At 38.4% G+C, this 18,038-nt stretch overlaps 1 protein-coding gene across 1 annotated transcript in view; it reads left to right on the top strand.

Moving 5' to 3' along the window:
• Window positions 1-18,038, top strand: part of PAK5 (p21 (RAC1) activated kinase 5) — a 363,878-nt gene that overhangs the window by 135,907 nt on the left and 209,933 nt on the right. Inside the window, exon 2 of the mRNA XM_053574481.1 lies at window positions 11,468-11,617. The gene's annotated coding sequence lies outside the window, so the exon portion shown is untranslated. The remainder of the gene's footprint in view (window positions 1-11,467; window positions 11,618-18,038) is intronic.

The raw sequence follows: 18,038 nt of genomic DNA on the forward strand, positions 1-18,038 counted from the left end.
GCAAGTGCTACTTATCTTAGCAATAATAGTTTAAAACATAGAGCATGCTTTCGAAAACATAATTTTAGTAACATATTACTTTCAATGATAAATATGTTAACATTACATTTAGGCATTCAAAAAATATTGAGAAGTAAACTTATTTGGAAAATCTTCATAACAGATTTAAGACTTTAATTCATATGTTTAAGGAAGTCTAAACATTTTTCAATACCCTAGATACTGAAAGTGTGATATCTTCATTATTTATGGTACAAAGTACTGGCATTTTTATAGAAAATACAAGTCTGCTAAGTATATACAATGTGTACCTACAGTTAAATAATGCATATAATGAAATAAAATCAGGCATTTCTTCTTTTTATCCAAGAAGAAATGGAATAGTCTTCTGGGAGTTTTGTCATGGACAAGGTGAACTATTGATCTGTAATCATTTTCAGGGAAATTTTCTTTAAACTTCTCTTAAAAATTGGATGAGCAGTGATTAATATCAGGCAGAAGAAAAGATCTGGGCTCTGGAATTTGTCCTTTGTTAACTGATGCATCATACTTACACATATTGTGGGGGTATGTGTGATATTTGAATACACGTATACAATGTGTAATAGTCCAGTCAGGGTAATTGGGATATCCATTGCCTCAAATATATGTCTTTCCTTTGTATTGGTAACATTATAATCATTCTAGCTATTTAAAAATATGCAATAAATTATTGTCAACTATAATTTCCCTACTCTGCTATCAGATACTAGAACTTATTCCTTCTAATTGTATTTTTGTAGCCATTAACCAGCTTTTATTCATTTCTCTCTCTCCCTACTTCCTTTCACAAGCCCTGGGAACCACCATTCTATCAATCCTAAGATCTACCTTTTCTGCTCCCACATATGAGTGATAACATGAAATATTTGTCTTTCTGAGCCTATCTTATTTCACTTAACATGATTACCTCTAGTTCTATCTACATCCATGTTACTGAAAATGACAGGATTGTATTCTTTTTATAGGTGAATAATATTCCACTGTGTATATATACCACATTTTCTTTATCCATTCATTCATTGATAGACACTTAGGTTGATTCCTTATCATGGTATTTGTTGAATACTAAGGTGAACATGGGAGTGTAGATACCTTTTTGGTCTATTGATTTCCTTTCTTTTAGATATATACCCAGCAATGGGATTACTAGATCATATGATAGTTCTATTTTTAGTTTTTGGGGAACTTCCATACTGGCTGTACTGCTTTTTTTTTAATGGCTGTACTGCTTTACATTCATAACGGCTGTACTGCTTTACATTCTCACCAACAGTTTATGAGTGTTCCTCTTTCTCCACGTCCTTTCCAACATTTGTTATTTTGTAATCCTTGTTTTGTTTTTTGTTTTTATTAAATCATAACTGTGTACCTTGATGCATTTATGGGGTTCAGTGTACGGATTTGATATACAATGTGAAATGCTTACATTGCACTGATTAACACATCCATCACAATTATACTATTTTATTAATAGTTGTGAAATGTACCACTGCAACATGCACATTAAATGAGGTTCCCCCAAATACCTTCCCTTCTCTCTCCTCTTCTACTTTCTGGACAATATTTATGTTTTACCATTTGTATGAATGTGTAGGTGACTATATATTGAGTTCATAGTAGTATTGAGTTCATTGGATACATGTTTTCCATTCTTGAGATACTTTACTAAGAATAATATGTTCCAGCTCCATCCAGGTAAACATAAAAAATGAGAAGTCTCCATCTTTTTATGGCTGCATAGTATTCCATGGTATTTATACACCACAATTTGTTAATCCTTTCGTGAGTCAATGGGCACTTAGGCTGTTTCCATATCCTGGAAATTATGAATTGGGCTGCAATAAACATTCTGGTGCAAAATGTCTTTGTTATAAAATAATTTTTGATCATCCGTGTATACACCTTGTAGAGGAATTGCAGCATCGAATGGTATGTCTACTTTTAGTTCCTCTAGTATTCTCTAGACTTCTTTCCAAAAAGGTCATATTATGTTGCATTCTTACCAATAGTATAGAAGTATAATAGGTATTCTAATTGAGATGAGAAGGTATCTCATTGTGGTTTTGATTTACATTTCCATGGTGATGTTGAACATTTTTTTATATATTTGTGGGCCATTTCTCTGTTTTCTTTTGAGAAATGTCTTTGTTTCCTTTGATTTGCAGAAGACTTTTAGCTTGATATAATCTCATTTGTTTATTTGACTTCTGTTGCCTGTGATTTTCAGCTCTTATCCCCAAAATCTTTGAATGGAACAATGTCCTGGAGCATTTCCCCTAAAGTTTTCTTCTAATGGTTTCATAATTTTAGGCTTCTTACATTTAAGTTCTTAATTCATATTGAGTTGATTTTTGCATGTAAAACACAGGAATATAGTTTCATTCTTCTGCATATGGATATCCAATTTTCCCATCACTATTTGTTAAAGAGACGTTCTTCCCCAACATATGTTCTTGGTGCCTTTTTTGAAAATGAATTGGCTCTAAGTCCATGGATTTATTTCTGCATTCTCTAGTCTATTCCATTGGTCTTGGTGTCTGTTTCTATGCCAGAACCATGCTGTTTGGGTTACTATATCTTTCTAGTATAATTCAAAATAAGGTAATGTGAAGGGTGGAGACAAGATGGCTGACTGAAGCCAGCTTTCCACAGAGGCTCCCATCGAGAAGTAGAGTTAAAGGACAGAAATTTAGCAAGTAACCTGGTGGATTAGAGCTGCACCAAGAGAGAAGGTTGAAGAACGCACATTAATCCTGCTGAAGTGAGCTGCGACCCAAAGGATACAAACAAAAGGTAGAAAATCCATCACCAAGCTGACAGGAGTCTCCTCCCCCATTAGAATGGCTCAGAGTGTTCCACAAACAAATGAGCAGAGTTCAAAGGTCCTCCCACCCCACTCCATGGGAGATACCCTCTAAAAACTGGACCTACCTCCCCTACTAGGGTGCCACGGCGTTCTCCTGACAGGCATAAAACTGTATAAAACTGTATATCTGTATATATTCTCTACCTGCAAATCTGAGCTCCCAGCACTCCCCTCCATTCTCACTCTGAGGTCTGGAGGCCAGTCCCCCAGACCTGAAGGCTGGTCCCTCTTCAGTCAGCCATCTTGTGTGATTCTTGTGTGATTTCTCGAGGGGTGTGGACAAGGCCTAAACTGCAGCTGGTCAGTGCTGACTCTGGGGCATGGGAGGGAGGAGAGGATGGTTGGCTGAGAGGGAACCCCACTGAAGTGGTGGTGCCCCGAGGCACAGAGCAGCAGCCGTCTTTTGGCAACAATAGGGCTCACTCCTGGATATTCCAAAGCCACACCTCTGTCTCCCTGGGCAACCAGAGGAGGCCAGGCATCTACTAAGGTGGCAACCACCATGGAACAGAGCTGGGATAGAAATGCAGGCCCCATGAGTAAAGGGTTTGCATGAGGCAGTACTGGCCTGGGTGGAGTGCGGAGACTAGAAATGCATGCGCAGAGCCGGGAAGTTCCCAGGGCGGGGCTGACCCAGAGGACCACACTGCTGAGCCTAAGATGCACCTGGCTCTCAGGGGATCATCAGCCTATAGACAAAGGAAGACAGGAGGCTAGAACTGACAGGTAACCGAATACAAACCTGCAGGAGCAAAGACAGGGTCTGAGGCACAGGCTCTGGAAACTCAAAACAACTTCGCTTCTGCAGGGGAATTTAGCAGGAACAGAAACAAATTCCCGCAAACTTGTTCTGTTCTGTTCTGTTCTGTCAGTAATATCAATCAGGGGTGGGGCTGGAACTGAGTGAACGCTCCCAGCCTCCATCAAGCACCCGAGGTTGTCAGGCCTCACCTCCCCCAGTTAGATAGAGGCAGAGCGCAGTGGCCTGGCTGAGTAGAAATAGATTTCCTTGTGATTCAGGCAGGTGCAAAACCCTGGAGTATCTGTTCACTACAGGCAACTGGGTCAAAGCCCTGCAGGACTATCAGTGACAGGGTGTGACAGAGGTGCAAGGTGGGGAAGGAGGCATCAACCTTCCCAGACTGATCTATTTGCTGGGTGGCTCCTCCTGACTCCATGGACCACCAGAGCAAGCAATATCTGAGTAGTCACCAGACACCTGAGATCCAGTTGTCGGAGACCTTTTAAGCTCTCCCACCTGAGACGGGTGTTGACTGAGACAATTGATTTGGACCTTTTGAACTGAGCCAATCGCCTGAGGACTATTCAGGTGGTGCCCTGGGTGTGTGGTTGAAGGAAGGTTTGATTTTCCTTTTCCAATTATTGCCTGTGGGGGGTTGGGGTGACTTAATTGCTGATATTTCTCCACAGCTGAGACTTCAACCCAGGGTAACTGTTTCACAAGGGTCGAACAGAGACCAGCTGAAAATAAGACAGAACCACTTAGCCCCACCACACCAAACAGGTCCCAGTTTCTTAAACCATAGCCATGTACAGGTCCTCAACAAAGCTACAGGGGAAAAATCAAATGGTGTAAAACAATCATGGGGCAGAATCAGCGGAAAAACTCTGGTAACATGAATAACCAGAATAGATCAACCCCCCCGAAGGAAAGATATGGCAGATGTAACTGAAGATCTCATTCATAAACAGCTGGCTGAGATGTCAGAAATCGAATTCAGAATTTGGATTGCAAACAAAATTAATACAATGTAGGAAAATTTGGAATTAGAAATTCGAACAGCAATTCAAAAGTCGGAATGAGAAATTCAAGGAGAAATTCAAAAGTTGTCTCAAGAATTTAACAAAATGAAAGACAAAACCACCAAAGATTTTGACGCACTGAAGTAAGAATTTGCAGCCCTCAAAGATCTGAAAAATACAGTAGAATCCCTCAGTAACAGAGTGGAGCAAGCAGAAGAAAGGATTTCTGACATTGAAGACAAAGCCTTTGAACGCTCCCAAATGCTCAAAGAGGAAGAGAAATGGAGAACAAAAATGGATCATTCTCTCAGAGAGCTATGGGATAATTCAAAGAAGACTAATATCCGCCTCATTGGAATCCCTGAAAGTAATGAAGTGGCCTCGCTAGGCACAGAGGCACTTCTCCATGAAATTATGAAAGAGAATTTTCCAGACATGCCAAGAGATTCTGAAATTCAGATAGCAGACAGTTTCAGAACCCCAGTACAACTCAATCCAAGCAAGACATCCCCCAGGCATATCATAATTAACTTCACTAAAGTTAATATGAAGCAGAAAATTCTGAAAGCAGCAAGACGTCAGAAATCCATTACCTACAAAAGGAAGAATATTAGAATGACTGCAGATCTCTCTGCTGAAACTTTTCAAGCCAGAAGAGAGTGGTCATCGACTTTTAATCTCCTACAGCAAAGTAACTTTCAACCCCGGATCCTGTATCCAGCTAAACTGAGTTTCTTTTATGATGGAGAAATTAAATACTTTAATGAAATTCATATGTTGAAGAAATTTGCCATAACCAAATCAGCTCTTCAGGATATTCTCAGACCTATCCTCCATAATGACCAGGCCAATCCTCTACCACAAAAGTAAACTCACTCAGAAATTTTTGATCAAACTCCAACTTCCACAGTGGCAAAGGATTAAAAATGTCCATGGAACTTTCGAAAAACTCAATACCCAAAATTTTACCAGACTTATCAATATTCTCCATTAATGTGAATGGCTTAAGCTGTCCTCTATAGAGGCACAGGTTAGCTAACTGGATAAAAAAACTAAGGCGAGATATTTGCTGCATACAAGAGTCACATCTTACCTTAAAAGACAAATATAGACTCAGAGTAAAAGGATGGCCATCCATATTTCAGGCAAATGGTAATCACAAAAAAGCAAGTGTTGCAATTTTATTTGCAGATAAAATAGACTTTAAAACAACAAAAGTAAGGAAGGATAAGAACGGTCACTTCATACTTGTTAAGGGTAATACTCAATATGATGAGATTTCAATTATTAATATCTATGCACCCAACCAGAATGCACCTCAATTCATAAGAGAAACTCTAACAGACATAACCAACTTGATTTCCTCCAGCTCCATAATAGTCGGAGATTTCAACACTCTTTTGGCAATGTTGGCTCAGAAACTTAGCAAAGAAATTATAGATTTAAACCTAACCATCAACATTTGGATTTAGCAGACATCTACAGAACATTTCATCCTAACAAAACTGAATACACATACTTCTCATCAGCCCATGGAACACACTCCAAAATCAATCACAACTTAGCTCACAAGTCTAACCTCAGTAAATTTAAAGGAATAGAAATTATTCCTTGCATCTTCGCGGACCACGATGGAAAAAAATTTAAACTCAGTAACAACAGCAATCTGCATACTCATACAAAAACATGGAAGTTAAATAACCTTATGCTGAATGATAGCTAGGTCAGAGATGAGATTAAGAAGGAAATTGCCAAATTTTTGGAACAAAATGACAATCAAGACACGAATTATCAGAACCTCTGGGATACAGCAATGGCAGTCCTAAGAGGGAATGCAACTCTTCCTCAAGAGAACGGAAAGAGAGGAAGTCAACAACTTAATGGGACATCTCAAGCAACTGGAAAAGGAAGAACATTCCAACCCCAAACCCAGTAGAACAAAAGAAATAACCAAAATTAGAGTAGAATTAAATGAAATTGAAAACAAAAGAATTATAAAACAAAGTTGGTTCTATAATTATAATCATTCTATAATTATAATCAAAAAGTTGGTTTTTTGAAAAGGTCAATAAAATAGACAAACCTTTAGCTAACCTAACCAGGAAAAAAGGAGTAAAATCTCTAATCTCATCAATCAGAAATGATAAAGACGAAATAACAACAGACTCCTCAGAATTCAAAATATCCTTAATGAATATTACAAGAAAATTTATTCTCAGAAATATGAAAATCTGAAGGAAATTGACAATACTTGGAAGCATGTCACCTTCCAAGACTTAGCCTGAATCAAGTGGAAATGTTGAACAGGCCCATATCAAGTTCTGAAATAGCATCAACCATACAAAATCTCCCTAAAAAGAAAAGCCCGGGACCAGATGTCTTCACGTCAGAATTCTACCAAATCTTTAAAGAGGAATTAGTACCTATATTACTCAACCTGTTCCAAAAGGTAGAAAAAGAAGGAAGACTACCCAACACGTTCTATGAAGCAAACATCACCCTTATCCCCAAACCAGGAAAAGACCCAACAAGAAGAGAATATTATAGACCAATATCACTAATGAATATAGATGCAAAAATATTCAACAAGATCCCAACAAACAGAATCCAGCAACACATCAAACAAATTATACATCATGACCAAGTCGGTTTTATCCCGGTGTCTCAAGGCTGGTTCAATATACATAAATCTATAAGTATAATTCAGCACATAAACAAATTAAAAAACAAAGACCATATGATTCTCTCAATTGATGCAGAAAAAGCTTTTGATAATATCCAGCATCCCTTCATGATCAGAACACTTAAGAAAATTGGTATAGAAGGGACATTTCTGAAACTGATACAGGCCATCTACAGCAAACCCACAGCCAATATCGTATTGAATGGAGTTAAATTGAAATCATTTCCACTCAGATCAGGAACTAGACAAGGCTGCCCACTATCTCCACTGCTCTTTAACATTGTAATGGAAGTTTTAGCCACCGCAATTAGGGAAGAAAAGGCGATCAAGGGTATCCATTTAGGGTCAGAAGAGATCTAACTTTCACTCTTCACAAATGATATGATTGTATATTTGGAAAACACCAGGGATTCTACTACAAAACTCTTAGAAGTGATCAAGGAATATAGCAGCATCCCAGGTTACAAAATCAACATTCATAAATCGGTAGCCTTTATATATACCAACAATAGTCAATCTGAAAAAACAGTTAAGGACTCTATTCCATTCATAGTAATGTCAAAGAAGATGAAATATTTGGGAGTTTATCTAACAAAGGATGTGAAAGATCTCTATAAAGAGAACTATCAAACTCTAAGGAAAGAAATAGCTGAAAATGTGAACAAATGCAAAAACATACCATGCTCATGGCTGGGAAGAATCAACATTGTTAAAATGTCCATACTAGGGGCAGTGCCTGTGGCTCGGTCGGTAGGGCACCAGTCCCATATACGGAGGGTGGTGGGTTCAAACCCGGCCCCGGCCAAACTGCAAGCAAAAAAAAAATAGCCAGGCGTTGTGGCGGGTGCCTGTAGTCTCAGCTACTCGGGAGGCTGAGGCAAGAGAATCGCTTAAGCCCAGGAGTTGGAGCTTGCTGTGAGCTGTGTGAGGCCACGGCACTCTACTGAGGGCCATAAAGTGAGACTCTGTCTCTACAAAAAAAAAAAAATAATAATATGTCCATACTACCCAAAGAAATATACAATTTTTATGCAATCCCTATTAAAGTTCCGCTGTCATACTTTAAAGAGCTTGAAAAAATAATACTTTGTTTCATATGGAATCATAAAAAACCTCCAATAGCCAAGACATTACTTAGAAATAAAAATAAAGCAGGAGGAATCATGCTATCAGTCCTCAGACTATACTATAAATTGTTAGTGATCAAAACAGCATGGTACTGGCACAAAAACAGAGAAGTGGATGTCTGGAACAGAATAGAGAACCAAGAGATGAACCCATCTACTTACCATTATTTGATCTTTGACAAGCCAATTCAAAACATTCAGTGGGGAAAAGATTCCCTATTTAACAAATGGTGCTGGGTGAACTGGCTGACAACCTGTAGAAGACTGAAACTAGACCCACACCTTTCACCATTAAATAAGACAGACTCTCACTGGATTAAAGATTTAAACTTAAGACATGAAACTATAAAAATACTAGAAGAGAGTGCAGGGAAAATCCTGGAAGAAATCAGTCTGGGTGAGTATTTTATGAGGAGGACCCCCCGGGCAATTGAAGCAGCTTCAAAAATACACTACTGGGACCTGATCAAACTAAAAAGCTTCTGCACAGCCAAGAACACAGTAAGTAAAGCAAGCAAACAGCCCTCAGAATGGGAGAAGATATTTGCAGATTATGTCTCTGACAAAGGTTTAATCAGAATCCACATAGAACTCCAAACATATTAGCAAGAAAAGAACACGTGATCCCATCGCAGGCTGGGCAAGGGACTTGAAGAGAAACTTCTCTGAAGAAGACAGGCGTGCAGCCTACAGACATATGAAAAAAATGCTCATCACCCTTAATCATCAGAGAAATGCAAATCAAAACTACTTTGAGTTATCATCTAACTCCAGTAAGATTAGCCCATACACAAAATCCCAAGACCAGAGATGTTGGCGTGGATGTGGAGAAAAGGGAACACTTCTACACTCCTGGTGGGAATGCAAATTAATACATTCCTTTTGGAAATATGTTTGGAGAACACTTAGAGATCTAAAAATAGATCTGCCATTCAATCCTATAATTCCTCTACTAGGCATATATCCAGAAGACCAAAAATCACACCATAACAACGATATTTGTACCAGAATGTTTATTGCAGCCCAATTCATAATTGGTAAGTCTTGGAAAAAGCCAAAGTGCCCATCAATCCATGAATAGATTAATAAATTGTGGTATATGTATACCATGGAATATTATGCAGCCTTAAATAAAGGTGAAGACTTTACCTCTTTCATGTTTACGTGGATGGAGCTGGAACATATTCTTCTAAGTGAAGTTATCTCAAGAATGGAAGAAAAAGTATCCAATGTACTCAGCCCTACTTTGAAACTAATTTATGGAAAGCCATAACCCAGTTATAACCTAAGAATAGAGGGAAGGGGGAAAAGGAGGGGAGGGAGATGGGATGTGGGCGGAGGGAGGGTGATTGGTGAGATTACACCTGCGGTACATTTTACAAGGGTATATGTGAAACTTAGTAAATGTAGAATATAAATGTCTTAACACAATAACTAAGAAAATGCCAGGAAGGCTATGTTAACCAGTGTGATGAAAATGTGTCAAAGGGTCTATAAAACCAGTGCTGCTGGTTTCCTTGGTCTATAAAACCATGATGCCCCATGTCACATTAATGTACACAGCTATGATTTAATAATAATAAAAAAATAGGGTAATGTGATGTCTCCAGCTTTGTTCTTTTTGCTCAGGATGGCTTTACTGTTTGAACTCTATAACGGTTTCATATAAATTTTAGGATTGTTTTTTCCATTTCTATACAAATATCACTAGTATTTTGAAAAGGATTTCTGGAATCTGTGTTTTTAATAGGATAGGAAAGAATACTCCCTTTCTGTTCCTGAATCTTTCACGAACAATATGAAATCAGTCTTTATTCCCTTTTTCCTCTATCTGTAGTTTTTTTCATTCACCCATTTAAATGGCACTGCTAGAACTTGTAAGATCTAAATATAACTTTGATTCAGCCAGTGTATATACAGTGGTCTCATAATTTTAGGTCTCCTACATTTAAGTTCTTAATTCATTTTGAATTGATTTTTGCATGGTAAGACATAGGAATCTAGATTCATTCTTCTGCATATGGATATCCAATTTTCCCATTGCTATTTATTAAAGTGAGTGTCCCTTCCCCAACATATGTTCTTGGTGCCTTTTTTGAAAATGAGTTGACTCTAAGTCCATTGATTTATTATTCATTGTTTCATATTTGCAAATTTACCATCTTACGTTTTTTCACTTTTGTGCTCAATGTGGGTAATTTTGCTGTTTGAAATTTCCCGTAGCATAGTGCTAAGTTGCTGCCTGGTGTTCCTAAGCACAAGAAGGCTATTCTGTGCCTTACGGAGAACATATATGTGTTAGAAAATCTTTATGCAGGCATAAATTACAGTGATGTTGCCTGTGATTCAATCTTAATGAATCAACAATATATAATATATATGTTATAACAATCTAAAATTGCAATTCATGACAAGGTGTCTAAATAGAAACACATAAAAAGCAAGGTTGCATATGGATTGTTTGATGAACATATTGGGACCAAAGACTTGCAGATACCTAACCTTGTATTTTCTCTGGAAACAGTGGTTTGATGTTTGCTAATTCAGTGTTTGTGGTGACTTTTTCAATTGTGACCACTGCATATAATGAGAATTATATTGCATTAAAAATTTACATATGCTAATTAGTTGGCTAGGCCTCAGAGATTTAGGGACCAAAGACATGGTTTCTGCTTCAATAAGGTCCCCTGTCTGTTGGAGAGATGGAATCACAATGGAATGGACTATACTAAGGAGAGAAAGCCTAATGGTACAGATGCACAATGGTACAATGGTGCGGTGCTTAGGGGAGCTTAACACTACTGGAGGTGTCCAGGTAATAATACACAGATCTATAGCTGCATGACAAGAAAAATGATAGAAACAGTAGAGACTATACTGCTTATGGGAGAATGTAAAGTAAATGAGGTTATGTATTTATTTTTAAACAGAGCATAATGTTGGTGGGATTCTGAGTCATGTTGGTGGTATACCATGTTGTTACAGAAATACACTGTGGTGAAATGCTTCCACCTCTTGCCAAAATGAACACTGAGGAAAAATGAAGAAGATTGAAGAACACCAACAAAAATTTGCAGAACAGAAATAGCCACACTCCTCTGGAGTCTTTAATTCATCCACAGCCATCATAAAAAGGTAAGGGAATAAATTACATTATGGTTTTTCCCTTCCAAAATTTATTTGGAATTATATAATACTAAAAGAGCTGAAAAGTGCACGTACGTATTTAACACATATCCACTTGGTGACTTCTGCAGGACTGCAAACTGTTGTAGGCACTGGGAACTAAAATGGCAAACACAGGTTCTTGCAGGAGCTGACACTCTAGTGGAAGGGGTAAGTAAGTAGATAAATGAAAAAGAAACCAGCACCCCTTGATAGTATTCATGAACAGGTTAATGAGATAAGGGGTGGTTGAGGGGCTACTCTAGTGTGGGTGTCATAGAAGACCACTCAGAGAATTGAGGTGTAAGTTGAGTGATGGCAGAGGGGCAGCCAACTAGGGTTTGGAAAATACTACCTTCCATGTGCCACAAGCCAGAATTTCCACAGATATGTCCAAGGCTCTTGTTCAGCTTGCATTGTTTTAAGAGAGGGGAGTTGGAGAAGCATGATGTAAGAGATGAAGTTGGAGAGCTTTTACAACATGGGAAAGTATCTTGATTTTATTCCAGTGAAGACAGAAGTGACTGAGGAGTCATTTAGCAGGGAAGAGAAAGCATTAATACTTTTAAAAGGCCATTTTGCTTTAGGATAGCTATCTAGTAGATGTGGGGAGTTTCAGGAGTAGAAAACAGGTGGTTGTCAATGTAGGTCAGAGATGCTGGTGAGTTGGCTTAGGGCAGTGTTTCTCAAGCTTCCTAATGCCACATCCCTTTAATATAGTTCCTGTGGGTCGTGACCAAGAGGTTGAGAACTGCTGGCTTAGGAGGTGTGATACTGGAGAAGGAGGGATTTGAGATATTTGGGATCTGCTTCAAGGCATCAATGACCTCCACTGTTCTGTTATGAATCTCAAAGATAATTTGTTTCCACGTGTACAGTGTGCCATCCATGTGTGTTTTAGTACACAGTAGTCAAGTTGTAACTTAGCCTACAAAGGAACGGCTTGTGATGAATATGTTCGTGGCCTCCTGTTGAAACTTAGATAAGAGTCTATGTCAAGTTATGAAAATAACTAAAATTCTGCCTGGAAATTTCACATTCTAGGTGGGTAATCCTGAACTTTGTGGGTGTATTTGCTCAAGTCTAGGAGACTTGAGCTTTGCAGGCATATTCAAAATTCCTCTCCTGCTTCCTGCTTGGCTCCTGACTTCTAAGATAATTTCTTAAACCACTGAGAGACAGCCTGTGTTAAAGGTGCCCTTCTAGAAGAGAAACATGAGACATATAAGGACTTGGGCTCTTTGGTCAGTCAAGGATGTCCTAAAGACTAAAACTTTCATACAAGGTTAATTAAATTTAACTTGAGAGTATACTATGTGGATTTAAGCAATGTTTTCCAGAGAAAGTACTGCTCTATACAGTTAAGATTTCATATTATGGACTAGTTAATCACTGTGAAATGCCTGGAGGGGGAGAAAAAGGAGGGTAAGAAATATATACAATGACCTTGGCAGGCAGCTCGTTCGCAGGATGCGAACAGCCATTGTTGGAGCATGGACCACCCTGAACTCTGTAGTTCAGAAGAGTTATTTATGATAACTCAGCTGAACAATATTTCAAGATCTCAGCAAAGTTCGTTTGTGCTTTCCAATACTCATAAGTATTTGAAATGGTTCTAAACTTGTCTACTATGGGAATTTTTCCTTCTTGCACTCCCATCACTTTCATAAGCTTTTGGTCATCAGAAAACAGCCTCAGGGCAGCAGTTACATAGTGCTGGACAGTGGAAAAGACCAGGAGACTCCACAGGTTCTCAGTGGAGCCAAGTCCCAAGCTTACTGAAGGCTATTTTATGCCCCCCAACACAGGTCACTGCAAGTGGGCTTTGTGAACAGGTAAACAGGTGCAGGCCATCAATCAATACAGTTTCAATGAACAGCATAAACAAGCCAGTACAGGGTGCCTGTGAGGGAGTTTTAGACTTTTAATAGCTACATTATAAATCACTAAGCTCATGTATTTCACTTCTATCTTGGCCAAGAATCGATATCATGTTTCCTGGTGCCAATCAGGATTAGCACAGAGCTACCCAAGATGAACTCCAAGTTAACCCTTTAATCACACACTCAGAGAATTAAGCCAGGATGAAAGCAACAGAGAAGACTCCGAGATGATACAGTACCTTCTGTGACTGGTCTTGTCATCCTCTGGACTGGATATAACTGTATTTGGCTGAAGAAATTGTGAAAAGGCTAGGCCTTTCAAATGGAAATCAAAGTTCCAGAAAGGAGTTACTAGATTCTGAAACAACAGGATAAAATACACTAAGAAGAGTAATGGTACCTTAGCTCTGTTTCCCCAGAAGCAGAAGATGAGACAGAAAACTTGGACACTGGTATTTATTAGAGAAGTGATGCCAATATTCCTTCATAGGGCAGTGGGGATGTGAGATGGAGAAAAGGAACACAGAAAAGATCTTATCACTGCTATGACCAAGAGGAGCACAGTTCCACTGGGTAATTCTGAGATATAGTATGGAGTACACCTTGGATGTATCCTACCCAAGGGTATGGGAATGAAGATAGACATGCTTCTCAGCATCTGTCTTGGCTGAGGGCTGCTCCCTTGGGCGGAAATGGGGTGTGTAGTTCCCTGGCATTTGTGCTCATACATGTAGACCAAGGGGACTCCAGCAGCCAGAGGATGGTCCTAGACAAAGAGTCCCAGGTGTTTACCATTGAGAACCACCATCCGATCAACATGCACACAAATGATGAATGCCAAGGGGATGTTTGTGGAGGCAACACATACAGTTTCTGCTACAAGAAGTGACAACAGTGGTGATGGTCGCATCAATAGAACTATCATTTGTTAAGTAATTATAAGCCAGCTACTACACTAAATGCTTTACATACATGTTATCATTAGATTTTTATTTATTTGTTGAACACCCACTCTGTGTTAGGCAGGGGATACACAGACAGAATCAGAATAGTGGATATCCTAAATATCCACAATAGAATATCCTATTCTAGTCTGTATAGATGAGCACATAAGACTTAGGAAGGTTGATAAAATTCTCTGAAGCAACACATGAGGAAAATAGAATTAGGCCTCAAACCCTGGTTTGTCTGCCCCCCCAAACTACCCCTGGGACAACATTGTAATCTTCAATTAACTAACCATTGATATTTTCCTGACGCCCATCTATTGAAAAGTTGGGACACTATTGAGATTCTGAGATACAAGATAAAAATTGCCTCTGTTCCCAAGGAGTTCTATTATTTGTAAAAGAGAAAGATAGAAAAGCAGGTGATGGTATAAGGGCTGTCATGGAAGTGTGTTGTAGCTATTTAATAGAATCTAGAGACTATAATGCATTGGTGCATAACAAATAACCCTGTAACTCAGTGTTTTATACAATAAGCATGTAGTATTGCTAGCGAGTCTAGGTAGATGTAAGTTGGGGAATTAATTCTACTGAGGTTGGCCAAGCCAGGCTGATCTTAGCTGTGTTTGCTCATCTGCAATCAGCTGAGAGGTTGGCTGGAGGCTCAACTAACATGCTTAGTGACCGAATAGATGTGGCTAAGGCACCTGCCCATGATTTAGTCAATGGCAACTTACTGAATTGCTTATTCAAGAGAATGAGCAAAAATGCGCCAGGCTCCTCAGTGATCCTCAAGGCTCAGAACAAGCATTTCTTCTACATTGTATAGTCCATAGAAAGTCACAGACTAGCCCACATTTAAAGGATGTAGAAATAGTCCACCTCCTGGTGAGAGGACTTTCAAAGTCACATTGCAAAAGTACACTGACAGGAAGGGGAAGAGCTAGACAATAACCTACCAAGAAGGAAAAAGCAGAATAAAAGCTTACAACATGAATTGGCATCCCTTAGCCAAATAAGACAAGAAGAGCATTAAAGGTAAGAAGGAGAGGAATATGTTCAGAGACACAGAAATCTAGTATCCCATCATGCTGTCAGAAACTTGAGAAGGAAGGCATCTAGTGGTGAGCGAGAGAGAGGAAGATTAAAGACCAGAGATCTGCAAAATGTGCTGGAATTCAGGAAAATGAAACTTAACTTGCAGGCAGAACAGCATGTTTATGAAAAAGTGATAAGCAAATGAGAAAATGAGCAAAGTCTGGTCCACAGAGTGTTTGTTGGACAGATTCGTAGAGCAGTATGGTTAACAAAATTCTAAGATTATTTTTTGTATAAGGATTTGTAGGATTTGTATTTATTTGCAAAAAGAAGAGAAGGAGGAAATACCTTGATGCCCACTTGAATAAAAGCACGAGATTAAGAGTGGCTCAGAAGGAAAGAACTTTTTGGCAAATGACTATGGCTTCAGGGAGGTATTGCACGGATGCAGATCACATGATAGAAACTCTTTCTAGACACTGTTCATAGCCTGATGAGTGGGTTTTGTGGAAACTAATGAAGGGTTTGGCTTGTGGTCCCACATGGAAATTCCAGGGCTTTCCTAGTCTCTCACAAGGCCAGTTTTCGGAGGCAGGTCTCTGTGAGGCCCACTGACATTAGGGATATATTCATACAGAGACCCACTGGGACACATATTTAAAATGGCAATTTTATATAAGAGACTAAATTATGGGAACTGAACAGCAGCTGTATTCTATAGTTTTCCATAGCAACTTTCACCGTTCTCCTGGGCCCATGGTTTAAATGTGTTCACCCAAGTCACCAGGTGCAGCAAATTTTAGCGTGAGACTTTCACAGGCTGACGTTAGCATCTCAAGCTCTTTTGAGGCAGAATGGGAACTTGACTGTGGAAATAAATGCTGGCAAGATCCGGGAACAGAGAAGGGCCAGTGTACTCACCCTTGTTGGCTTGGGAAATATATCACATTTGATCTCTCCCAAATATTTTGGTAATTCTTTGCTTCTTATTTCTAAAATGTGAGATAAAGATTAACTGACTTATTTTATTTTTATTTTTATTTTTTTGTTATCACAATGAAAAATATGACACTGGACTTAGCCAGTGGAACATCTTGTTCAATGAACCTCTAAGTTGGTTATAAAAATAAAAGCAAAATAGTGCCATTATATGCTAGCTGTTCTTGACCTTCTTCATTTGATTTACCACTAATACATAAAAATCTGCCATTTGAACAAAAAAATAGGGTTTTTTTAAAAGAGATAAAATAAGCATAAAATAACCAAAGGGAAATAAATGACACAGTAAAATCTGACAGGAAAGATACAAAATCCAGTGAATACTCCCTGGAAATATAATAATGGATTGATTAATTAGTGTGGAGGCAGGGAAACAGAACACTACCCTATTCCATCTCCCTACCTCCTCTCCAGAGGTCACCACTATCCTAAATCTGTGTCTGCTATATCTTTGCTCCTAAATGCCCACCAATCCAGGAATGGATTAACCAGCTGTGGATGGTGACTTTACATCTTTTCTATTAACCTGGATGGAATTGAAACACATTCTTCTTAGTAAAGCAGCACAAGAATGGAGAAGCAAGAACCCATTGTACTCAATTCTGATATGAGGACAATTGATTCTAGTACATGGTGGGGAGGTAAGGGATTGGGGGAGTAGAGAGAGAGAGAAGAGAGAGGTGGGTGGGGGTGTCATGGTGTGTGACATACCTCTTGGGCGTGAGACATAATTTTAAGAGGGTCTTTACCTAACAAATGCAAGCAGTGTAACCTGGGTCTTTGTACTCTCAATGATTCCCCAATAACAAAAATAAAAATAAAAATAAAAATAATAAAAAATAAAAAATAGCATTCCTTTGCCAAAAAAAATAAAATAAAATAAAACATTGGGCCAAGCATTCACCTATCCATGTACAATATATTATTAAATTTAATAATGATCTCATACTCATGTAGTATACAGATTCGTTCATTTAACTTAATATTTATGTTTCTAACATTTGTCCATATTCTTGCATGTAGCTATGGGTCATTTCCACAGCTAAATAGTATTACATTGTGTTAGCATTTAATAATTCATTTATTTACTCTTCCATAAACTGGCATTTTTCATTCCAGTTTCTGCTATTATGAATAATAATACTATGATCATTTCATATATATACATACATATATGTACAGTATACTTATATAACATAAAATATATGTATACAAGTATTGTATACAAAGTATATCTATACAAATATATATATGTACATATCTGCTGGTACTTGTGCAAGAGTTTTTCAGGGAAGTACACTTGGGAGGAGGTTGCTAAGTATAAGATATACAGGTGATTAACCATTTCAGTTTGCCTAGAAGTTAGGGATTTTCCAGGATGCAAGATTTTCAGTGCTAAAATGAGGATAGTCTTGGTCAAAATGATAAGTGGTCACTTTAAATATGTATGTGTTCAATCTGACACGATGTAATACTAAACTCTTTCCCATGGAGTTGATAGCAAATTACACTTCCAGTAAGCAG

Source organism: Nycticebus coucang, chromosome 21, assembly GCF_027406575.1.
Source record: "Nycticebus coucang isolate mNycCou1 chromosome 21, mNycCou1.pri, whole genome shotgun sequence".
NCBI lineage: Eukaryota > Metazoa > Chordata > Mammalia > Primates > Lorisidae > Nycticebus > Nycticebus coucang.